Source organism: Sorex araneus, chromosome 4 (assembly GCF_027595985.1).
Source record: "Sorex araneus isolate mSorAra2 chromosome 4, mSorAra2.pri, whole genome shotgun sequence".
NCBI lineage: Eukaryota > Metazoa > Chordata > Mammalia > Eulipotyphla > Soricidae > Sorex > Sorex araneus.
In genome coordinates, this window is record NC_073305.1 from 177,599,881 (window position 1) to 177,626,536 (window position 26,656).

Consider the following 26,656-nt stretch of genomic DNA (forward strand, 5'->3'; position numbering starts at 1 on the left):
TTCTATCTCTGCTGTATCCCCAGACCCATAAGCATAGAAACAAGTCAATGGAAGTCATGGAGTCTGTTTCACAATTCAGAAACACACAGAATCACACACATCAGAAGGAGAATGTCTCCAGGAGGGCACATATTCTGATCCCATGGGTTTATTGGAAGCCCACAGCAGCTCCAACCTCTAAATCCTCTATAGTATGTGGAAGAGCAGGTAAAGGTCTATTGGCCTAATCGTTCTTGTAAAGGACTCAAATCAGAACTCACAGACCCTGATTGGTGTGGTGTGGGTCATGTGGGCCAATCAGGGAGAGGAAATGATGAATAACTAGCTTAGCCCGACTCATGTTATTCAGAGCCTGTGGACTGGAAATCCAGTTTAAAAAGGTTATTATGGCCATGGTTGTCCTTACTTGCTTCAAGTCTTCAAATGGAAGTGGCAGCTGGATGCAGAGAGGTTCACATGTCAGGCATTTCTTTGGGGTGTACATGAACAAATGGTGTATCCCTCAAAAACACTCGCTTTGTTTCTGTGTGTTTGACCACCCATGTTGCTGGTTCAAATAATACTTTCTAGATAGTGACAGGAGGAACATAGCAAAATTTTCCTTTGGTGGGGAATGTTGTCTCTATGAATGACATTCTTCTACACATAAGTTCTGTGATTTCTGGAAGCCCCTATATAAATTCCCACCCTCTGACAGTGTTTTTATCAACGAAATTAGGGAAAGCAGATTTTATGCTTAAGAACAGATTTTGTAGGCCTCCTTGTTCAGATAGCCGGCATTTTTTGAGCACATGTAGAGTTATTACCATACGTAGAAGAGTATTTCCCAGATGTGCTTTTTAATCTCTCCCTCATTTAAACCCCATCTACTAGGTCTATTTTTCCCAAGATCTATTTTTTCCTCTGGCATTCAGGTGCCTTCACTCCTCAATTCTGAGACATTTATACATATGGTTTCTTCAATTAGTGATTCTTCATCAAGTTTGGCTCCAAATGGTCTTAGATTGTTCCTCTTAAACACTTCCTGTAGTTCGCTGGTGTGCTATTCAATTCTTTGTAGACTTTTAAACATCTTGTGGTTTTTTTTTAGAGATTTCTCGCATCTCTGGATATTTAGCCCTTTGAAGCTCACAGTTCTTTTATTTTATCCTACTTATAAAGAGCAAAGCTGGTTCTTTTGTGGGTGATTTTCATTAATATTCATTCTGGAAGAGTTAGAATTGATTCTCTGCTGGCCAGGGACACATAGCTTTTAGTGTCTTTAGTTTCTTTTCTGTTGTCAAAAATTCAAGGTAAGCTTATTTCAGACACTGTAGCTGGAAGGGCATGGTGACACATTGGGCTGAAGTGTCCCTGATTATAAAACCAACCCTGACATTTTGTTTATTTTTACTCCCAAACTCACATTGGTTGTGTTTGGCACATATAGCTTATTTTAAACATCACCTTGCCTCTATCTATAGCAAACTATAACTTTAGCATTGTTCTTCGGCCAAATGCAATAAAACCTGACCTATTTCACTGTGATTCAATGACGTGCAGCAGCATTTTATTTTCACAAATATAACATCAATGAGAATTTATAACATTTATCCAACCTTCAAAGGAATCATAAAGTGCTTTGGGGTTTCTTGGTAACATCAGATTCTATTTGTATTTAATGTCCTGAATACAATATGTTAGTGGATTTTGCAGTAAAGGCCGGATGATCAAATATTCTTAATGCATTTTTTTCTAAAAGTTCTATTTTGGATTTATGTAACAGTTTCTGAGGCCTTCAAGTATTCACCTATAAATAAGCATTGCTGATTGTAAAAGCCTCTTACTGTTCCTACATTTCTATAATGATAGTTTACAAAAAAATGTCAGTTCATTAGTTTAGCTCCTATTGAATTTCCTGGCTAGATAATGCTTTTTCCCCCCTCTTTTCCATAAAAGCACATTTGTATTTTTCATTATTTCTCATGAGAAAACCATTATCCTAAAGATTCTTTAAATAGATTCTTTACTATAGGCAACAGTCACTGAATGATGTATTTTTGCATCATCTGTTTTCTCTTCCATCTTAAAAATACCTGGTCATTGGTCCTGCTGGAGGCAAACAGTGCTTTTTACATATTCTTTTTCATATCATCTAGGGCACCTTTACTGTCTCCAATTGGGTATTTTTCAGATGCTCTCTCTTGGGTTTTTAGCTATTTAACCTTGTCATCCAGCTGCTTATTATTGCACTGTAAGCATCTGTTTTTTTTTTTGCTTTTTGGGTCACACCCAGCGATGCTCAGGGGTTACTCCTGGCTTTGCACTCAGGAATTACTCCTGGCGGTGCTTGGGGGACCATATGGGATGCCGGGGATTGAACCCAGGTCGGCCGAGTGCAAGGCAAACGCCCTACCCACTGTACTATCGCTCCGGCCCCAAGCATCTTTTTTTTTTATTCCTAACTTTTAGAGAAAAAATAGTGTCTTGCTAAATTGCCTTTTTATGTATGTCTAGGTTACCGGGAGGTTATATAGAACTTAATTGACTAAAAACATACAGTGTCATTATTTAGTATATTCGAATTTTACTTTTCTGAGCATTCTCATGTCTGTCCATTTTATTTAGCTAAACAAAATGAACCTCTTACTTGTCTCTCTTTGTACTGTACCAGGTTTTGTTAGCAGGCTTGTGTCAGTCTGACAAACTGGGAGGGGACCATTTTTCTCTAGAGCCTGAAAGCTTTTAACATGTTTTGGGAATATTCTAATTCTTCTAGGAAACTACATGTACTCAGTTTTCAGCTTTTGTTATTTGGGTTGAGTTTCAGTAACTTTATGACACTTAAGAAAACTGTCTATTGAGAGAGAGGCAGAAACAGAGACAGACAGAGAGAGAGGAGAGAGGGAGAGAGAGAGAAGAGAGAGAGAGAGAGAGAGAAGAAAAGCTCCTGCCACAGAGGCAGGCTGAGAGGTAGGGAGGGAACCTGGGGACACTGGTGCTGGGAAATGTACCCTGGTGGAGGGATGGGTAATACTGTACGACTGAAATCCACTCATGAGCAGCTTTGTAAGGGTCTTATCTCACAGTAATTCAATAAACAAATTAATTTCACTTAATCTAATAAACTGTCTATTGAGTTGTCCAAATTTGTTTCCATGTATATATTACTTTTCATTATTTTTTATCTCTTTCATGGCAGTCATATATTTGTCTAATAATTCTAAACAACTGTGTACTGAACAAATGTTGAGTTTTCAGACTAGATTTGCCCAAAATATGTCTGAGATATTTTATTTGGGGACCACACCTGGCTATGCTCAAGACTTACTCTTGACTCAGTACTCAGGAGGTCCACGGACTCTGCCCATGATTCTTAACCAACTGGGCCAGTGGTTCAGTGTGAGGTTCAAGCATGTGGTGCAATATCGGGGTTCACCTGGGCTACCCTGCAGCAGACAGTACTCAGGACCCCTCGTGGCACTGGGATCAAATCAGGGTTGGCCGCATGCCAGACAAGCACCTTAACCCCTTTCCTGTCTCTCTGATTCCTGTGCTTCAAGTTTCAAATATTGACCTTTTCCTGGGCTAATGATACATGATGGTATGACACTCTTTTGTCATGCTGGCGGCCGGTGGCAGACTCATCAGCCACTGATAACCAGTGGTTATCAGTAACGGGGTTCACAGCCAACACTCTCCACCACGCCGCAGTGTAAGGGTACTCAGCGCGATTAAAGTGGGCCAAGGCAGGCTCTGTTGTTCAGTGGTTTCTATGGCTCAAATGCAGTTTTTGATTTATAATTATTTCAGCTTCAGGTGGGTTTGTTAGAACATAACCACCTGGTAAGTCACAGGAAATCTGTTCTGCTCGTCTCCTTTCAGTTCTCTCCCGAGTAGGGCACATTCTTCTAGGTTTCTGGCAAGTCCTTGATGTTAGTGCTATGGAACGCTGAAGATGCCTTTGATTTTCTGAGTATTTCAAGTGAAAAGGAGAATCAAGGATTGGACATCAATAACATTCTAACATCACATCCTGAAAGCTTTTTTGATCTTTGTCTTGGTGATTGCTAAAGTTCTCTTGGACACCTATGGTGCATATGTGGCACTTTCCTGGTACAATACTGTCCCTTGTGTGTCCAGTCTTTCTTGACACTTAAAATCAGCCCTGTTGGGGCTGGAGAGATAGTACAGATCGAATCAGGGTTGGCTGCATGCCAGACAAGCACCTTAACCCCCTTCCTGTCTCTCTGATCCCTGTGCTTCAAATTTTGAATGTTGATCTTTTCCTGGGCTAATGATACGTGATGGTATGACACTCTTTTGTCATGCTTTACAGAGCACTTGCCTTGCACGCAACTGTTCCTATATGTCAGTGACGTGTTGTTCCACTATGTCACTGATCATCAGAGACTGCTTCCTTCCACCAGTGGTGGGCCTTTCCCAGACACCCCCTACTGTAAGCTCAGTTCCCTAGACAAAATCTCTAGTACCTATAACTTTGGCTATTGTTAGTCCCCAATTTTCTCTCTCTCCTTTCATCTCCCTTTCACTCTCTTTCTGTTTGGGGGCCACATCTAGCAGTGCTCAGGGCTTACTCTTGGCTTTGTGCTCAGGTATCACTTTTGGTGGGCTTGGAGGACCCTATGGGGTGCTGGGGATTAAACCTGACTGTCTCTTTGGCCTTTGGCCTTCTGTTAGTGTCTCTAATCCCACTCATGAGAGAGAAACTTCTTTCTTATTCACTGTGGAGGTGGTGACATCTACACACATATAGATGAATGAAGCTAAATTCCTAAAATCCCACAAAATTACCAATTATAAGTTTATTTTTTCAAAAGCTATAATTTTTCCTAAGGACATACACATTTTGAAATGAATAATTCTATGCTAATGCATTTTAAAATTGACATGAAAAAGATAAATTCTACAAATATTTAGTAAGACTGAGAAGAGGAGGATTATATATAAATATAAAAATGTGAGAACATTGGCTTTATGTTAGAAAATATTATATTTTAAATAATGATTAAGTATCTGCATTCATAAGTAAAAGACTGTAATAAGAATCTCTACTGGTATATAAATATTGCCTGAATAGAACAGCATATTCAATATAAATGAAACATTAATTCATTATTGAAAATCCCTTAGTAAACTAGGAATAAAAAGACACTTCTCTCTCTTTTTAAATGTAGAATTTATGTTTCATATTTTAATTTCAGATCTCACATTGTAAAGTTTGTGTACAATTTGTCCTGAAGCTTTGTGTTTGGCTGCACCTGCTAAAGAACTGTGATTTAAAAAGTTATTGGTAGCTGAGTTTTAGGCATACAAGATTTCAACACAATCCCACCAGCAGTGTCAACTTCCCTCCACCAGTGTTCCCAGGTTTCTCCTCACCCCCACCTCATCCCCACCTTAACAGTCATATCCTCAACTTTACAGGCACATTACAGAGTTCCAGTGGTTGCAGCTTAGATCTCATATTCTGAGTTGTGTTGAGTCTGTGTTTGGGACAAATGGCTGTACCACTCACCCATATCACTGGTATAACCAAAGCCCTGTTCACCCATTGCTTCCCTTTCTCTTCTTACCCTTTTGACTTGAAGTGATAGCACAGTGGATCGGGCATTTGCCTTGCATGTGGCCGACCCAGGTTTGATTCCTCTGTCCTTCTCGGAGAGCCCAGCAAGCTACCCAGAGTATCTCGCCCGCACGGCAGAGGCTGGCAAGCTACCCATGGCATATTCAATATGCCAAAAACAGTAACAACAAGTCTCACAATGGAGACATTACTCGTGCCCACTCAAGCAAATTGATGAACAACTAACTGGACGACAGTGCTACAGTGCTACCCTGTTGACTTATTTCCTTCTCTGTAAACAGACATTTTTTAATCTAGTGCTGTGCAACCATAACTCAATTCTGTATTTAGTGGCAAAGTGCTGAGAAATTTGGACTGACCTCAGTTTGATCCCCAGAGTTGCTTAAGGTCCCCCAAGCACCACCAAGAGTGACTCTTGAGCACCTGAGTTTGACCATGTCCCCTCAAAAATAAAATTACAAAATACGTAAAACAAAATTATCCCCATACATAAAATAAAATTATCCCCATCATCTCATTCTTCTTCTTTTAAAGTTACTCTAGAGGAGTAATCTTTGAGTAAAAAATGGTTTAATTTGTCCGTTGCAGGTGAAGACGGATGCTAGGAGCCTGTGGGTAAGAGCTCTGCGAAGACTTCAGCTATAAAAGTGAGTCATTTTCTTCTTTTGTTATTTCCATTGACATGTAAAAAAACCCTGTTTTGATTTTTAAAACAGTATGGAACCAGTTTAAAGATTGATACAGTCGGAATTTAGGTTTGTTGGTAATTTTTAAATATGTACTCTATAGGCAAATTTTTTTTTGCTTTTAACTATTTTGTAAGTTATTTGATAGAATAAGCAATTTGTTGCCATATTCATATTCATTTTTATTGAAAAGAAAATGCAAACTTCAGAAGATGCATCTGAGGGAACCCCAGTGTGACCTGGTGTGTTATTTTTTCCTGAGGGGCCTTTTAATGTTAACGACTTAGTCTTCTAGGTAATATTTGAAACGCTTTTCATTGGTCAGAAAAGTTCTTGTTCTTCTTAACTTTCTAGTTTTCAAGATGTGAAATCTCAGTCTAGTCTTGTGTAGGGAGCACTTGAAAAGCCATAATGCATGATAAAAGGCAGAGGAAGGAAAGGGATATGGCTTTTATTTTTAGATCTGGGCAATGATTTTACTTTTGCTTTCCTAAGTACTTTAACTTATCCTCCGACCGCATTATAAGCTATTTGGAGGACGCACAACCCTGAACTTACACTCCATTACATATGGAACCTTGCTACAGAGCCTGTAGGAAGAATTGAAGACCCCAATCTTTAAACACAGGGTCCTCGCCTGCCATTTTTTCCCAGCCCTCTTCTTTTTTAATAAAAGTAAAATAAAAAAAATTAAAATGTAATATGTCATGGTGGGTTAGAGTTTTATGGCCTTTCACTTGCAAAACCAGAGAGCTTCCTTGGAATCATACATATTTGATATGCTGCATCTGTACTTGTAGTACTCAAGGTCATTCGAAAGTCAAAGGTATTTCTGCAGAGTAAGATGGGTTATTCAAACTTATTGGTGTTTTATTAACAGGTAAAAGAATGGTTTTCTTATTGCAGATCTTTATTACTGGTGAGAAAACCCCAGAAGTTTTTTGTGAGTTGTCTCTTTTTCCTCCTAATTTAGGATTGAATGCAGAGTAGCTTAAAAGTTAAGAGTTTCTGGTCCAGAACTTATCCATTAGGCATACAGCCCAGGGCTCATGATACTTTTAGTGATCCACAAAAATGTTTTAATTATAATTGCATTTAGGAGCAGTAAAAAATGAGTATTATTATAATAATAATAAAGATATAATAGTACACCAAGTCTGGGACTGTAGTTTTATTCCAAGGCAGCTGTCAAATATCATTTTTGGTATTTTTATGGAGAAAGAACATAGCCCATAAAAATCATTGTGTGCTCATACCCCAATCTTAGATACTCCACATAGAGAGATTGGCTATCAGACTGTTTGCCTTTTCTTGTTTTATTTTCTGGAGAATGGTGTCTCCTTTTTATGTGTATGTATCTTTTTATTTTTGCATTTATTTTATCATGAAGCCAACTTCATTGGATGTCTGCTTGTCAGAGAGACAAGGATTCTCTTTACAGAAAAATGTCATCCTTCTACGTTCATTTGCTGTAGTTATTCCTTCTGTTTTCCTGGCATAAAACAAATCCTTTCCCCCTGGAAGTCCAATGGATACTTGATTTGCTCTATAATATGATACGAGGTTTGGGAGGGAAGCCAGATTTGACTCCAGAGTCTTGGGTCCATTTAAGTGAGCATTTTTGACTAAGGATTGTGCACTCCTGAGACCTGTGGCTGACCCCACCTCTTGGCTGCTGTAAAAGTCTAGAAGTTTCATGTTCCCTCACTGCTGCTCTGTACTACCAAATGAACAATATTTTCTGTTACCAGGATTGGTTTGGTTGTGTTTGTGTCTGAAGCCGTGATCTGGTTTTGGAGAGAAAATATATATGTTCATCTTCAACATCAGGGACCAGATGCATGACGCACAGCATGTCCCAAGAGTGTTCCTCATGATTAACATGTTGATTCTGGTGCTGCGATTGTGTTACTGAAGCCACATTGAAGTGTGAACAATTGGTGATCTGTATTGACATCAATGTGTTCAAGTCAGACTTATTCTTTTTTTATTATTTATGTTTTTATTTTATGCTTTTTAATTGAGACACCATGAGAACAGTTACAGAGCTTTCAGGATCAAGTCTCAGTCACACAATGATCAAGCACCCATCCCTTCACCAGTGCACATGATCACCAGTGCACCATCAAGAACCCCAGACACCCTCCCTCCCTCTCCCCCTCTGCCTGTGTGGCAGATGATCTTCAATTAACTCTCTCATTGCAGATTTATTCTTATTCATATAAGAAAGTTCTATTGCACAAGAGTTGCACACCTATGTATATACTTCATGCTTCCCTGAGAACCAGCATCTTTATTATTATTATTATTATTATTATTATTATTATTATCATCATCATTATTATTATTATTATTATTGCTGTCTAACTAGGAAAAGCCAACCAGGAACTCAAATCTTGGCTGATTGGATGGATGCACTAATGTGTTCCTTTAGAAAAGATCTGTTTTACTTCTGAAGGATTCTGAAATTGTTTGGGGTATTAGTTTGACTAGTCCAGGCATGCAGGCAAAATTGGTAGTAGACCTATATAAAATAATTATCTACCACTCTATTGTTCACAAACAGCATAAAGATCTGTCTTCTCTGGTTCAGAAAAATCAGAAGATGCCTTTGAACACCACTTAATCGAGCTAGGAAAGGAGAGTTTTAGAGGAATATTATGCCCCAAACCTCTGTAGCTAGTGAAGAAGACTTATCTGGGAGTGTAAACAGAGAACTCAGCCGACCTCCACTAGCAGTAGGTGGTCAATGTTTATAGGAACTTGAAAATTAGAGGCATGAAGACCTCTTTTGCATGATTTGTTGACCTTAGAAAATGCAGGAGAATTGGCCCATGGGTGGAAATCTGCCTTGAGTGCTGGGGGAGAAGGCAGCTGGAATAGAGAAGGAACTGCTGTGACAAAGATACTTGGAAATGATTACTCTGGGTAAGAACTGCATGCTGAAAGTAGGTAAAGGAACAAGCAGAATAACCTCTCAGAATCTGTATTGCAAACCATAATGCCCAAAAGAAGAGAGAGAGAGAGAGAAAGAGAGAGAGAGAAGAGCTAGAGAGAAGGTGCCTGCCATAGAGACAGACTGTAGGAAGGGTGGCGGAGAGAAACTGAGGACATTGGTGGTGGGAAATGAACACTGGTAAAGGGATGGGTGTCAGAACACTATGACTGAAACCCAACCGGACTGTGAATAGCTTTGTAACTCTGTATCTCATAGAGATTCGGTTTAGCACCATAGCACTGTCATAGCACTGTCACCCTTGTTCACCGCTCAAGCAGGCACCAGTAACGTCTCCATTGTGAGACTCGTTACTGTTTTTGGCATATCAAATATGCCATGGGTATCTTGCCAGGCTCTACCGTGCAGGCGGGATACTCTCGGTAGCTTGCCGGGCTCTCCAAGAGGGGTGGAGGAATCGAATCTGGGTCAGCCACGTACAAGGCAAACACCCTACTTGATGTGCTATTGCTCCAGTCCAGAGATTTGATTTAAAAAAAGAAAAAAGAGGGAAAAAAGAAAATGCAGGGGGCTGGAGTGACAGCACAGCAGGTAGGGCATTTGCCTTGCACGCTGCTGACCCATGTTCTATTCCCAGCATCCCATATGGTCCCCTGAGCACCGCCAGGAGTAATTCCTGAGTGCATGAGCCAGGAGTAACCCCTGTGCATTGCAGGGTGTGATCCAAAAAACCAAAAAAAATGCAGAATGCATTCTTTTTTCAATTGGTATGATCTGCATAGGTGAGTGGCCCTTGAAAAACACATGCAGCTCCACACACTCGTGTTACCTGTCCCCCCACAAATTTGACCCCCACAAATGCATATGTCCCAACAATTCATTTTGAGTCTCTGGTCCAGGGCTTCTCTGCCCTTTGAGGAAAGCGTGTGGGGTTAAAGCTGCTGTGGAAGTGTGCCAAGGAGAGCAGCCTGCAGGGCAGCGATGCCAGCTTCTTCCCAGGCGTGCACCTGCTCTTTGACCTTCCTTCTAGAACTTTCCAAATCCTTTCAGCCGTTTGTGAGGGAACTGGATCGAGGGCTGCCTTTAGGAAATGTCTAAGATTTGAAAGACAGTTCCTGCTCCCGCCCCACAGGCCCGTAGCTCCGCTCTGCAGTGCTGGTCCCTGGCGACTGTTCTCTGCAGGCCCGGCTCACGGCCTCTTTCTCTGGTGCTCCTGATGCCTTTTCCGTCCCTGCCATGCGCAGTCCGGGAAATTCACACCCACACGCTGAGCCGATTCCACACCAGTGGCTGCTGCTCTGTCACCTCCGAATGCGTTGCCTTGAAGCGGAAGGCCTTGTGGGATTAGAACATTGTGGCTTATTACCCCTAAGACTCACAAACAATACCATAGAGGCGTCCTCAGAGGACGTGACCCTTCCCGTGTCCTGTGAGTGACCTTGCGACCGCGTCCCAAGGGCCCTGTGAGTGTCTTACTTAGGCCTGATAGATTTGTCAGACGGCCACTAAGAGAGGAGCCCTCGGTATCTCTAGCACGAAATGCTCCACACGCTGAATAAATAATTTGTTGTATTGAGCTAGACGCTGCTAATAATATAACCATCCAGCGTGATCCTTGGCAAGCACTTAAAGGACAGGATGCAGCGTAAAGTCTTTAAAAAGCCACTGAGAAGTTTTCCTTCTGTTTCTTTCATTGCAAAATCCTCTCGTTATCTCTTGACATGATGCGTCATAAAAAATGATTTTTAGGGGCCAGAGAGAGAGAGAGAGCACAGAGGTTAAGTCACTTGCTCTGCCTGCAGCCGATCTCGGCATCACAGATGTTCCCTCTGGAGACCACCAGGAGTGAGTCTCAAACATTGTCAGGTGTGGCCCGAAATATATTTTAAACATCCAATCATAGGGGCTGGAGCTATAGTATAGCAGGTAAGGCATTTGCCTCGCACATGGTGGACCCGGGTTCCATCCCCAGCATCCCGTATGGTCCCCCAAGCACAGCCAGGAGTAATTCCTGAGTGCAGAGCCAGGAGTAACCCCTGTGCATCACCGGTGTGACCCAAAAAGCAAACAAACACACACACACAAACAAAATAAATGTACAATCATAGAAATAAAGCTGCTATAATGACTAAATATTGTGCTTGCAAAATTATAGCAGAAGGTAGGGCTTGCAGGAAGCTCATTCACATTTCACTCCAAACATTGAGCAGCTCTTTTCTGTCCAAACCGATGTCCTGAAGTCAGGGGTGTGACCCAGTGCTGGAGTGCACCTCTCACATGTGTGACCACTGGCCCTGCAAAGAAAAGAAAAGAGATATATGCCATGAAAGAGTTCTGGCAGATATCTTTCATGTTTGTATGCATGTATTTGCTTGTATTTGCCACTGTTAAACTGTATATTCTAAGAAATTGCTAAAAAGGACAATTTTCTCTATGCCTAATTATATTATGTATAATTATATTTTTCATTAAAGATAAAACTACATAGAATGACTGCACTCATTTGCGGGGTATGAAAAAAACATCATAGTTTGAGACTAACATCCAACCACCCTAGAAACAAGGACCAGTGTTGGAAGCTTGCTATAAATAGATGGGGACAGTTAGGATAGAGAAGGGACCACTATGACAACGATAGTTGGAAATGATCACTCTGGGCAAGAACTGAGTGCTGAAAGTAGGTAAAGGATATACATGATAACCTCTCAGTACTTGTAGTGCAAACCATAATGCCCAGAAAGAAAGAGAGAGAAAGAGAGGAAGGAAAGAAGAGAGGGAGGGAGGGAGGGAGGGAGGGAGGAAGGAAGGAAGGAAGGAAGGAAGGAAGGAAGGAAGGAAGGAAGGAAGGAAGGAAGGAAGGAAGGAAGGAAGGAAGGAAGGAAGGAAGGAAGGAAGGAAAGGTATTTGCCTTGCATGCGGCCAATCTAGTTTCTATCCCCAGCATCCCATATGGTCCCCTAAGAACCATTAGGAGTAATTCCTGAGTGAAGAGGCAGGAGTAATCCATGAGCTTCACCAGATGTGACCCAGCAAGCGAAAGGGGAAGGAAGGAAGGAAGGAAGGAAGGAAGGAAGGAAGGAAGGAAGGAAGGAAGGAAGGAAGGAAGGAAGGAAGGAAGGAAGGAAGGAAGGAAGGAAGGAAGGAAGGAAAAAAAAGAAAGAGAAGAAAAGTGCCTGCCATAGAGGCAAACAGGGTGTGAGGGAGGGAAATTCAGGACTTTGGTGGTGGGAAATGTACACTGGTGAAGGGATGGGTGTTGGAACATTGTATGACTAAAACCCAATCATGAACAATTTTGTAACTGTGTATCTCACAGTGATTAAAAAATGTTTTAAATAAAAAATAAAATCTCCCTGGAAGTGTGATATAGAGACTAGACAGCTTTTTTTCAGCAGGGGAGAAAGTTCCTCCATACAGATCCTTTGTTACATCTGGCAGAGGAGATGAGCAATTTCCAACCATTCTCGGAAGAACGAGGATGTTAGTTTCTTTTCTCAAACCTTGTTTTCTCATGGAGCGATGACCTTGGGAATGAGGAACTAGTCCCAGTTCCTGGCACTGAGATTTAGGGGATTCTCGGGGCAGTATGTCCTGAGTTTGGCGAAAGGACAGCGTAGGTTTCTGTGTAAAACCCGGTGGCTGGAGGGCTTCATGGTCTAGTGAGTTGGGAGTCTCCAGGGGTGCAGGAGAATCTTTTCCTGCAGAACCTTCCACGAGCTGCGGCAGCCTTCATCTTCAAAGTTAAGCCACAGGCAGCATTTCCCAAACCTGCTAGAGCATGGACACCTCCTCCTCCTCCTCCAACCTTGCCTTTCAGACTTTTAAATCTTCCTTGTTTAGGGGCTGTAGTGATAGCACAAGGAGTAGGGTGTTTGCCTTGCACGAGGCCAACCCTGGTTCAATTCCCAACATCCCATGTGGTCCTCGAAGCACTGCCAGGAGTAATTCCTGAGTGCAAAGCCAGGAGTAACACCTGTGCGTTGCCGGTTGAGACCCAAAAAGCAAAAAAGAAAAAAATCTGCCTTGTTTAGTAGTTTTGTAAAAGCAGACTTGGAGTGAAATGTAGAAGGGAGGAAGTGAAGAGAAAAAACCCAAAAGTCAATGATCAGGAAAAATAGAAGGGAGAGATCAGAGATGGTACAGTGGATAAGGTGCTTGCCTTGAGTGTGGCCAGCTTGGGTTTGAGCCTCAGCACCACAGAGGGTCACCTGAGCACCACCAGGAGTGATCCCTGAGCTTAGAGCAGACGTAAGCCCTGTGCACTGCCAGGTACGGCCCCCAAACAAAATAAACAAAAATGAGTTGAAGCCATCCTTGATACCTGCCATTCTAGGAAGAGGTAGGGAGACACCCCTGAGAGGTTCAAGTCCTGTTTACAAACTTGGCCACTCCATCTGATGCCCCAGTGGAGAAAGCTCCCAGGTCTGCTGGCTCAGGAGTTCTCTACCCTTTGCTCTCTCCTGGGATTGATCTACTTGTCCCGCGTATAAAACTTGTGGGGCATCTGGAAGCACTTAGCTGAGCCACTGTCTCAAGGATCAGGGCTGGAAGACCCTCAATTGTCTGAAATTCTGATGTGGCAGAATTTCACATTAGAATTTTCTTAGCTTCTGTGGTACCCTTTGAGAGATTCTATGGATTCTTTGTACACCATGTTATTGGAAGAGTTGGCACATAAAGTTAATCTAAGTGACTGTTTCTAACAAGATTGAAAATGATCTCTTTCTGAAGGCACATTTTAGAAATGAAGGCTTACTTGGTATAAGGTGATCACTGTGTAAAGTACTATGTCATGTGCTGTTGGGTATGCTTTATGCACGTGTGAACAATGCAAAGGCAAAAGGCAAGTCTTTCCTTGAAAAGGTTTAAAGTGAGGCTGGAGAGATAGGAGGGTGCTTCCCTTGTACGCAGCTGACCCTGGATTGATCCCCGGCACTCCATATGGTCCCCGGAGCAACTCCAGTAGTGACCCCTGAGTGCAGAGTCAGCAGTAAGCCCTGAGCACTGCACATTGGTATGTCCCCCAAAATAACAACAACAACAAAATAAAATTAAGAAATAAAAATAAAATGAGAAAGAGAAGGCGAAACATCTTTCTTGCAAGGCAGAATGTGGTAAGATGTGGCATCTGAAATGTCGAGTCACAAAGGAGTTAGATAAGTGATATACTGCCCACATAAATTGTTCACTCTCTGGGGCCAGGAAGATAGTATACAGGTAGGATCCTTGCCTTGCATGTGACAGACCTGGGTTCAATCCCTGGCACTGCATAGGGCCCTTCACGCAGGAGGGATTCCTGAGCACTGCTGGCTGTGGCTCCCTCAAACAAAAACTAAATATTTACTCACTTGTGAGTTCTCTGTTTCAAAAGAAATAATACTTTCTGCATTATTCATTACATTGAAGTCATTTCTTTATTATTTAAATAAAGATATCTTTCCTTTTATTTTCTACGCCCCCCCCCCCCCACCACCACCACTTGTTTTGGACCCATTCAACTATGTCTAGGGCTTACTCCTGGCTCTGTGTTCAGGGATTATTCCTGCCTGTGCTCAAGAGACCATATGGGATGCCAGGGATCAAACTCAAGCTAGGCATGTATAAGGCAAGTGCCCAACCTACTAAACTGTCTCTCTGGTCTGATTTCGCTTTGGCTACGAGACTTGTTTTGGCGTTCTCAATCGATTAGTAGATTGCAATACGCTTCAGCTTAGTTCTATCAGTTTTTCCTTTCTATGTATGAAAGTGTGTTCCAGATATAGAAGGTTAACAAATTATTGATTTGTTGTGCTGAGAGGTGCAAATGAATCTTAAACCAGATTAAAACACCGTTTCCCCACTGAAGGCTGGAACCACAGAATCTTGTTGAAGGCCTCGTGTCTTTAACATCTGCAGCTGGTGCCTTTGACATCTGCAGACTCCAACTGCCAGGGCCTTGCTCAGCACCGTCTCATCAGCACGGAGAGGCTGTCATGTAAAATGTCAAAAGAACCAGCTGTGCCTCATGGTGCCTCATTCATGGTCAGCTGCTACAGATAATGGGCGCAGTGTCTGGGACAGCCGTTCCTAGTATAATGTTTAAGAAATTTGTGTAAGCAAAGAGCCAGACTCACCAAACAGAAGAAGTGGAGTGAGACTGCATGATCCATTCTGGTGTCAAGTAATCCAGGTCTGCCCGCGTTCTCCTCCTCTCTGCCCAGCTCCTTCCTTCTAGATCCGGATGGGGGTGACTTCAGCGCTTTTTCTAAGGTCTGCGTGCTTTCAAAAAGCTGAGTTTTATTGCCTTTCACCCCTCCTGCCCTTCTCCGCCACCAGGAAAGCCTGTTCTGGAAGAAGATTGTATTTCTGATAAAGATTTTTTAAGAGTCCAACAGGGCATTAAAGCTATTATTGGGCTTTAAAGTCCAAAGGTTCTAAGTTGCTTTTGATCTTAAATCCTGCATTAGGCAGAATATTTTCTTGTGAAAATATTTGTCTTAGAGAAAAATGTTGAGTCTGGTTTCCTGAAATATTGTTACTTCATATAGGTTCCTTTGATTTCTATTTTTTGTTTTTGTTTTTGGGTCACACCCAGCTGTGCTCAGGGCTTACTTCTAGCTCTGAGCTCAGGGAGCACTCTCGACAGGCTCAGAGGAACTTTTTTGGGTGCTGGGGATCTAACCTGGATCAGCCGCCTGCAAGGCAAATGCCCTACCCACTGTACTATAGCTCTGGCCCAGTTCTTTGATTTCTAAAGCACAGTCATTCAAAGAGAAAGAATCAGGCCACTTCACAGGCCCTCACTGTATCACTGTATCACGGTCATCCCATTGTTCATCAATTTGCTCGAGCAGGCGCCAGTAACATCTCCATTCATCCCTATGGCGTTCAGGGTCAGGGGAATGAGGCCCATTATTGTTACTGTTTTTGGCATATCGAATATGGCACAGGTAGCTTGCCAGGCTCTGCTGTGCGAGATTCTGCATCTTCCGGCAGCTTTGTTTTATAATCTCTGGATCTTGGCCATTGATGAGATTGCATGGCGTTGGGGGCAGTTTGTGAGTGTGGCTGCCAAGCTACTGGAAAACTGGGGATCTGAGGGGAGGAGGCCTAGTCCCGATGCAAGCAGGCTTGGGGATCCCAGCCCCGGGTCCCGCATACCTGGGTTCCTCTGCTGGTTCCTTCATGGGTGAGGCTCGTCTGAGCATGTGGAGAGGGGCCTTGAGCATGGCTGTGGCTGGTTCTGGAAGTTTTCAGTTTCTTCACAGGCCCTCATCAGTAGAATATTCTAGCAACTAGGCTGCCAAAACAATTTTTCCTGGTTCCCCTTTTCTTCCTAACCTTTCTGCTACTTGCCTTGCAAGTGGTTGACCAAGTTCACGGCCTAGCAACACGTATGGTCCTCTGGGTACCACCAAGAGTGACCCCCTGAGTACAAAGTCAGGAGTAGACCCTGAGCACTACCAAATAGGACCCTCCCACCCACTCACCTACTGATAAATGAATAACACACCCTCTGCTTATTTCTAACTCATTTCTGGGTGTTTTCTATTAGGCTTTCAGTAGCCCCTAACTGCTATCCTTCCTAACTCCTATTTCTGACAATCCTTGTGTTGAGACTGATCATTTCAAGTGCTCTTTAGATTTTTCTCCCTAACTCCCAATTTACAATTTGTCACCAGATCTCACCAAGTTTACTTCATATGTCATCCCATTTACATGCCCCGCAGTGGGGTAGGATGGGGGGAGGGGCAAAAGAAGAGTGTGTTAACTGCAAGCTACACTGGATGTGCTCTCAGTTAATTCTGGTGGTGGTGGTGTTTGGTCTCACCTGCCCTGCCTGTGCTCAGGGCTTATTCCTGGCTCTGTGCCCAGGACTCACCCTTGGTGGGGTTCAGGGAACCACATGGCATTCCAGGGATCAAACAGAGTCAAGCACCTTACCCACTGCACTATCTCTTCGATGCCTCTTAGTTCTTTGAAGCTTGAATTGTACCTGACTGAAATGCAAGTCACAGCCTATGTTCACGTAACACGTGACTGTAGACAGGAATTAGCGGTGCCCAAATACAGTCCAACTTGGGGATCTGAAGAGCCTCGCAGCCCCCCAGGCCACATGCCCCCCATATTTTCACGTGTGGGCAGAAGACTTGGAGGCTTTGATTCTTCTGAACTTGGGAACCCCTGCTCAGGCTGCCTGTCAGCCTGTTTCATACATGCTGGGTCCCTGATGCCAGCCACCTGGTACAGAATTCGCAGTGGCATGTTGTTGCTGGCTCCCTAGGTCCCACCTTTCATGGTTCTAGAGAAGTGGGTTGCAGGCTGGAGAGACACTACAGTGTATGAGGCCTTTCATGCCACCAGGCTGTTTTTGATCCTCAGTCTACATATGGTCCTCCAAGCCCTTCCAGAAGTGATGCCTGCGCACAGAGCCAGGAATGAGCCCTGCACAGAGCCAGATGTGGTGAAAGGGAAGGGAAGGGAAGGAAGGAAGGAAGGAAGGAAGGAAGGAAGGAAGGAAGGAAGGAAGGAAGGAAGGAAGGAAGGAAGGAAGGAAGGAAGGAAGGAAGGAAGGAAGGAAGGAGGGAGGGAGGGAGGGAAAGAGGGAAGGAGGGTTGTGGGGGAGAGGGAGGAAAGGAAGGAGAGAAAAGAAGATTTTCAAAATGTTTGAAGAGTATTTGAACATTGAAGACTAGTATTCTATAGCAAAAGATGAGCCAGTAAGTATTTGGTTATATATGACATATGTGTATGTGTTACATGCAGGTGTTCTTTCCTCCAAGACACGGCAATCTTCGTAACATTCTTTTGTATCTTTTTCTCATTTACCATAACATTGTGTGTGGGGTCCTCAGACTGGCAGAGAATCCTGCACCTGTAAATCAGCTGGAGTCGTGGGAAACCAGCAGCCAATTCTTTCTGCTTCGTTCCCATTAGTAATTTTGTCCCCATAAGTAATAGAGAGACTCCTGAATACAGAACCCGGCTTTGCTTCTGAGCACCACAAGGTATAGCCCAGAAAGAAAATAATAGTAACTATTTTTTAAAGAATGTCGCAAAAATAAGAAAATATTTTTATAGGCCATGTACCTGTAGTGATACAGAAATAAGAAAACATCAGTAAGAATACTTTAAGAATGCAACATCTATACATCACTCGATAATAGAATGCCCTAGTGATTAGATATTTTAAATGTTCATGTCAAATTTTATCCCAGTTTATATATCAAAACTCCAACTCCAGATATTCATACTTCCAGGCCAGACCTAGAGAGAATACTTGGAAATGAATGCTGAGCCTGTCCAGGGAGGAGAATGGAGCGGCACAAAGAATGATGGATTTGACCAACCCCCTTAGCTAGCAGAGGGTGGGGCATAGATTGTACAGAGGAGGGGCCCAGAAAAGGGAAGCCCTCACATGAAGTGGAGGTCCTCCTCCTTGTGTACCCCACGGTGATAATTTACTCGCATGTTCTTTGCAGTGGAGAAGGGGTGGGGGGAGAAGCAAAGCCCTCAGTCAGGGGTATCCCCTGGCATCATAGATGCATCTGTCTGTTAAAACACTGGTCATCCATGGGCATAGCTCCTGTGTGAGAAACACTCTAGATAGGAGGTTTTACAGGCAGAGGGCTGGAGTGATAGCACAGCAGGTAAGGCGTTTGCCTTGCACGCAGCCAACCCAAGTTTAATTCCCAGCATCCCACATGGTCCCCCGAGCACCGCCAGAAGTAATTCCTGAGTGTATGAGCCAGGAGTAACACCTGTGCATCGCTGGGCATGACCCAATAAATAAATAAATAAATAAATAAATAAATAAATAAATAAATAAATAAATAGAAGCTTTTACAGGCAGAGCTGGGAGCCAGAGCAGCTATTGGAACTCTACACATGTTATGCTATGGAGATAAAACCACCACTTAACAGGAGAGTTTTAGAATGTGCTCTACTTTTAAAGCCTTCTGCCTATACACTTATAGCTGGGTGTGCACGCAAAGAATAAAACTCTGGAAGTAGGGCTTCGTCCTTTGGAATTCAGTGAACTGTTCTGCTGACATGCACACTTAGAAACTTGTCTCAGTTATGGGTTTCTCTGACCAAACAAAATTTTACTTTTCCAAGTCCATAATCTTTTTTTCTATGTCCATGAGCTTTCCTAGCTGGGAAATTTTAAACACTAAATGAAAATGAGCTGGATGCTCTCGGGGTCACGGTAGAGTACAAAAGGAAAACAGATGGCAAGAGGTTTGTTGACATGACCTGCTGACCTCCTGTGAAATAGTGGACACTTCCTTTTTCTTCCTCATAGTCATGCCTCTATCTTGAAAGATAGGGCCAACAAAACTTTTTCTTCTAATTATTTTCAACCACTCAGAAATCCATCCAGAGTTACAACTGAATAAATCTTCTCTTGCTTTGGCAGCACCAATTTAAACATTAGATGTTCACATATCTTTATGGAGAGAGAACTAATGATCTCTTCCTCCAAACAGGGTTTAACCTTAAAAGCAAGTTATTTTAGGTTTTGCTATACTTGAATCCTAAACAGTTGCTCATTAAATAAACGGGTTAAACTAGTCCTTCCCAAAGAGGAACTGGCTTGGGGATAAGGGACGGAGGATTCTGTCTCTTTTTTCACTTAAAGGAGGTTGATTTCCAGGGGTAGTACAGTGTAATTTTTTTTTCTAAAAAGTGATGACAGGTCAAATTAGTTTGGAGACCTCCGTCTTAAACAGTGTCTTCATCCCAAAAATTCTGGTTCACAAGTAAACCATTTACAGCCAATGCTGAACATTTTGAATTTTACACTTCTGGCAAATCAAAAGCTGACATTAAACAGAATTTTAATGAACAGATCAGCATATGTTCAGAAAGAAAAGTGAGATACATACCAAACTTTTATTTTTACATAGCTTTCAAAGCATTCGCATTACTTATTACTTATTTTGAGGGGGTATTTGGGTTTGGGGACACATCTGGTGAGTGCTCAGACTCTTCCTGGGTCTGTACTTAGAGATGAATCCTGATGGTGCTCCGGGGACCATATGTAGTGCCGGCAATTTGAACCAGAATTGCAGCCACCACAGCCCTACCTTCTGTCTTCTGTATAGTCTCTGCAGCCTGTTACTTTTTTTTTTCAATCTCTGGTATAGCAGAGAAGTGGGTTCAGGGAAGTCGGCCGAGGTCACTTTGGAATCTACTTTAAGGCTCAGAGACATGAGTCTCAATAAAATTCGGTCAATGACAGACTGCACAAATGACAGTGGTCCCTATATATAGCCTAAGTGTGTAGTAGGCTCCATCTCACTTTGTATAATTACACTCTTTGACATTCACATAACAGATGCATTTCTCAGACAGCGTTCCCATCACTAAGTGGCACTTGATTGTAGAAGATATGGTTCAGGTTAACTTCTAAGTCATAAACCTGCTTTAGTGGGCCTGTCTCCCATGAAGGGACCATGTTCCACCCATCCCACCTCTTGAGTGAAATAGTTATCTCCTAGAAGACCTGGTTTCCCCCAGTTCTTTGCACATTGAAATCGCCTTGCTTGATTAAGAATTCCTCATTTAAATCCATAGCAGAATATTGCAGCCGATTCATGTATTTGTCTTGTTTCTCCTGAGTTTTTTTCTTGGCGCTGGCAATGCTCTGGATTAAAGAAGCAAGTTTATGGATCATGTGGGTATAGACTATATTCACACATGGAGCAAAGTTGTCTACATATTCAGTTCCCGCTGAGGCCTCGCTCCAGCTAGGGGAGGTCCCTTTCTAGCCTCAATCCGATGTCATAGCTTGCTGATCTCTGTGTGTGTATCCAGATTTGCTCTAAGAAGAACACCAGATTGGATCAGCGCCTGCCCTGGATGATCACCCAATATTCTCATCTCACTTAATCTCCCTTTGATTAAGTAACCCAACTGTTTCCAGATGGGTTGTATCGCACATTTAAAACAAACAAAAAACCACAACTAATGAGCAATAAGAAAGGTTTTTTATGGTGTGGTTGGTTTAAAAAAATACATATTTGCTAAATTAGTCTGTTGGAGTTTTGGGGACACACCACCTAACCGTCACGGCGTGGAGATTGGACTCATTTAACTGTGTATGGGGATTGAATTTCTATCACGTTTGATCATCTAACCACTAACATTTCAAGTTCCTGGCATCACCAAATATTTGATCAACTACCTTTATAATTAATATGATTCCATAATATCCATAAGTAGAGAGAGAGTAAGAGGGAAATTATCTGCCATATAGGAGAGGTGGGACAGGGGCTAGGGAGGGATACTGGGGACGTTGGTGGTGGAAAATGTGCACTGGTGGAGGAATGGGTGTTTGATCATTGTATGACTGAAACTCAAACATGAAAGTTTTGTAACTGTAGCTCACAGTGATTCAATTAAAAATTAAAATAAAGACAACAAAAAATTAATGTTTCTATATATAAGACTTCTACTTAAAAGAAAAATTTTTATTGAGGTACTGTTAATTCTATATGGTTCTAATACCACACACACCACCAGAGAACCAACTATTCCCCACCAGGTCCCACAACCCCTTTAATTCTGCCTGCATTCAAGCTTAGTTCTATAGGTTTTCATCTTCTCGGCTGTTTGTTGTTCCCTTACAATGTTTCTTTATTATTTTTTAGTATCATATTTCATGAACTGGAGTGATAGCACAGCGGGTAAGGCGTTTGCCTTGTACATGACTGATCCAGGATTTATTCCTTCGTCCCTATTGGAGAGCCTAGCAAGCTACTCAGATTATCCCACCTGCATGGCAGAGCCTGGCAAGCTACCCATGGTGTATTCCATATGCCAAAAACAGTAACAAGTCTCACAATGGAGACATTACTGGTGCCTGCTCGACCAAAACGATGAACAATGGGATGACAGTGCTACAGTGCATATTTGGTATAGATATCTCTTTTTAATTATGGAGGTGACACCTACACAAACACACCTAGGTAAATAGAGCTAAATTTCTGGAGTCCCCCCAAACTGTAAATCAATAATAATAAAGTAAAATATTTTTTTCAAAAAGTCTATCCTGTTTTTACAGGTATATAAATAAAAAATAAGAATATGAATAATTCAGTGCTAATGCATTTTAAGATGTACATGGAATAGATAAATCCTACAAATGTAAATTTTAGTAAGAGTAAAAGGAGTTAAGAAAAATTAAGAGGAAATCTGAATAGGCCTATAGATGTATAAAAGTTGTTTTATCCTGGGAGGAGAACATTGGCTTTGTGTTAGAAAATACAGACTTTCAAAATCACAGTTCTTTAATAAAGAATTAATTACTTTAAAGTTTCATATAATAGGTACTGCTTACGTGCCTGCATTCATAATAAGTAAAGGATTATTTACTTATTATTTATTGTTTGATCAATAGATCCAAATCTATATTGATGCCCCCCAAAACCCCATCTGATCAGATATAGAACATTTGACAAATAAAATGTTAATTTTTGTTGCAAATGTATAAAATCCCTTGGCAGGATAGAAGTAAGCAAACCTTTGTAATCTAGTAGAGAATAGCATACGCCATGAGTAAAAGCCACGCGCAGTGCCAAGTGCTTAGTAGTTTGTATTACCCTTCTTAAAAAGCTCCTTGATTGCTTCTTGCAAGACTGGTTTCAAGGCTATGAATTCCCTAAGCTGCTGCCTGCCACTGAAACTCTGTTATCATTCCTTCAAATCTAAATGATTATCTAGCTGGAAAGAGTATTTTTGGTGACATGCTCAGTTCATTGAGTTTTTTTACCCTATCCCTCCACTTTCTTCTGTCTTGTAGAGTCTCAATGATAGATCTGCTGTGTCTCTTAAGATATTTCCTGTGTAAGTTTCTTATTTTGATCTTGTTGGTTTCAATACTCTATCTCTATCTTTGGATTTTTGTCATTTTGAATACAGTGTGGTGCCTTGGAGTTTTCCTAGTTGAGTCTGATTTTCCTGGGACCCTTCGGGCCTGTTGGATATGGGAGCCTGTATTCCTCAACTTTGGAAAATTCTTATCTTTGATTTCTTTAACAATTGTTAGGGGGCTGGAGCTATAGCATAGTGAGTAGGGCATTTGCCTTGCACGAGGCCGACCCAGGTTCGATTCCTCTGTCCTTCTCAGAGAGCCCAGCAAGTTACCGAGAGTATCCTTCACCCATGGCAGAGCCTGGCAAGATACTCGTGGCATATTCGATATGCCAAAAAACAGTAACAACAAGTCTCACAATGGATACGTTACTGGTGCCTGCTCGAGCAAATTGATGAGCAACAGGATGACAGTGACACAGTGATTGTTCTTCATACAATTTGCCTTCCTCTTCTTCAGGGACTCCAACAATTCTTATATTGTTTGTTTCTCTTGAATTCATCCCATGGTTCTGTGTCATGCTGTTTATTTCTTTTCAGAGACTATTTCTTTTTATTATTTTTTAAATTATTTTTAATGAAGTACCATGAGGTACAGTTACAGACTTACAAACTTTCGTGCTTATGTTTCAGTCATACAATGATCGGGTACCCATCCCTCCAACAGTGCCCATTCTCCACCACCAATGTTCCCAGTATTCCTCCCACCCCCCCCCCATACCCCCTTCTCCCCCCACCTGCCTCTGTGGCAGGCACATTCCCTTTTGCTCTCTCTCTTTTAGGGTGTTGTGATTTGCAATTCAGGTATTAAGTGGCCATCATGCTCGGTCTATAGTCCACTTTCAGCACGCATCTCCCATCCCGAGTGGGCCCTCCTAGCACCCTTTACTTGGTGGTCCCTTCTCAATCTGAGCTGCCTTTTCCCCCAGCATGTGAGGCCAGCTTCCAAGCTGTGGAGCAATCCTCCTGGTCCTTATCTCTACTATCCTTGGGTGTTCGTCTCCCATTCTGTTACTTTATATTCCACAAATCAGTGCAATCTTTCTATGTCTGTCCCTCTCTTTCTGACTCATTTCACTTAGCATGATACTTTCCATGTTGATCCACTTATATGCAAATTTCATGACTTCATCTTTTCTAACAGCTGCATAGTATTCCATTGTGTAGATGTACCAAAGTTTGTTTAACCAGTCATCTGTTCTTGGGAATCAGAGACTATTTCTACCTTTGGTTATTTTCTACTGTTTTCTTCATGACTGCTTGGAGCTACTTGGTCTTTTGCTCAGCTGATCTCAATCTGCTGCTCAGAGCACTCATTCAGTTTTTTTCTATCATCTACCATACTCTTCATTTCTGCTTGTAGTTTTCTTATTGCATCACTCATACTTTATTGAGCTTGGCTGACTACCTGTGTCATAATTTTATTTGAGTTCATGAAACATCGCACAATGATGTCCCTTAAGTCATTGAAGATTTACTGAGCTGGCTGATGCTGGTTGAGCCCTCTAGGTTCTTGTTTTTGCTCAATGAGCATGGAGAGCTTCTACAACCTTCTCCATTGGGTTTTGTGGTGCTGTTGATGTGCTGAGGGTGAAATGTTGTAGTTAGCCCCCCTGGTACTCTCTTAGGAATTGGGCTAGGGATTACTCTTTTCTTTCCCTGCCTGTTTTCACTGTATGATAGGAAGTCTGACTGTGAGCAGTGTGAAACTTGATGAGGAGCTGAGCTGCACAAACGTCAGGAGCTATGGGGCTGTGGAGGTCAGGCTTAGAGACTGCTGGGCCTAGCCAGAAGGGAGGGGAACCCAGCCACCCTTATTCCAAAAAGCCTCAGAGTTGTCAACTGGGAGATCAGTCTGAAGGGGTAGTGCCATGAGCAGGTAGGAGAGGCATTGTAGAGGTGGGCTGGTTGGAAATCCTGTTGATGATACTTTTAAAAAGCACATTCTAGGGCTGGAGAGATATCACAGTGGGTAGGGCACTTGCCTTGCACGAGGCCAACCCGGATTTGATTCCCAGCATCCCATATGGACCCCCAAGCACCTCTAGGTGTAATTCTGAGTACATGAGCCAGGAGTAACCCCTGTGCACCGTCGGGTGTGACCCAAGAAAAAAAAATAAAAGCACTTTCTTCTATGCCTAACTTTATGCTCATAAAATCAACGACACTAAGAAGGCTACTTGTTTTCTATTATCTGTCCTGTTGAGTCTTGTGTTTTAGCGAACGTGTAAGATGGTACTGTATGGTCTTAGCAGCAAACAAAAACAGGGTTTGGACAGAATGGGCTGCTGTGTATTGTACACAATCTCACATTGATAAGCAAGCTTGGAAAAGAGCAGTGTGAAGCCCAGAATCCGTGGTCTCAATTTACTGCTTGTCTTTATTCATAGCTGCCCAGTGTTTCCTGTATGCAGCAGATGTCTGAACAATATTTTATTAATTCAAGCAGAAAATATTTCCTGTTCTAAATTTACCTAGAAAAAATCACCTTTTTTGTTTTCTGTTTTTGGTTTTATTTTGGTTTTGGTGTTTTAAAATACCCTTTCGTGGGGCTGGAGCAATAGCACAGGAGGTAAGGCGTTTGCCTTGCACACAGCCAACCTGGGTTCGATTCCCAGCATCCCAAGTGGTCCCCTGAGCACTGCCAGGAGTAATTCCTGAGTGCAGAGCCAGGAGTAACCCATATGCATCGCCGGGTGTGACCCAAAAAGCAAATATATACATATATATATAAAGTGTCTATATATACATACAAATACACACACAACACACACACACATATATATATATTCATTACTGTTAATGAATAGTAACAATAAGTCTCTCAATGAGAGACGTTACTGGTGCCCGCTCAAACAAATCAATGAGCAATGGGATGACATTGACAGTGACTATATTCATACACTGTATCACTGTATCACTGTCATCCCATTGCTCACCGATTTGCTTGAGCAGGCACCAATAGCGTCTCCATTGTGAAACTTGTTACTATTTTTGGCATATCGAATACACCACGGGTAGCTTGCCAGGCTCTGTCATGCGGGTGGGATATATAATAAATATATATACCTCTCGGAGAGCCCGGCAAGCTACCGAGAGTATCCCACCTGCATGGGCAGAGCCTGGCCAGCTACCCGTGGTCCCATGGTGTATTAGTTATGCCAAAAACAGTAATGATAGGTCTCATTCCCCTGACCTTGAAAGAGCCTCCTATCATTGGGAAAGACAAGTAAAGAGAGGCTGCCAAAATCTCAGGGCTTGGAGAAATAGAGATGTTATTAGTGCATGCATGGGTAAATCGATAAACAATGGGATGACAGTGATGCATATATATATATGTATATATATACATATATACATATATATATTGTTTTTGTGCTGCTTGGAACTCTTAGAAAAGGAATTCAGAAATACAGAAGAAATGGGCCAGGAAAAGCAGAATTAATCCTCCTTTAGACTTAAAAGTGATATTGAGCTCACCAACAATAGCTAAAGTTGCTATACTACTTTTGTTCAGTATTCCTTCATTAGATTTCTCTGTCAGCAGGTATAAAGATTCCTTCAGAAGAT

At 42.2% G+C, this 26,656-nt stretch overlaps 1 protein-coding gene across 1 annotated transcript in view; it reads left to right on the forward strand.

The window, feature by feature from the left end:
• The window catches only part of PLEKHG1 (pleckstrin homology and RhoGEF domain containing G1), a 289,773-nt gene that overhangs the window by 61,278 nt on the left and 201,839 nt on the right, over positions 1-26,656 (forward strand). Inside the window, exon 2 of the mRNA XM_055135924.1 lies at positions 6,176-6,234. The gene's annotated coding sequence lies outside the window, so the exon portion shown is untranslated. The remainder of the gene's footprint in view (positions 1-6,175; positions 6,235-26,656) is intronic.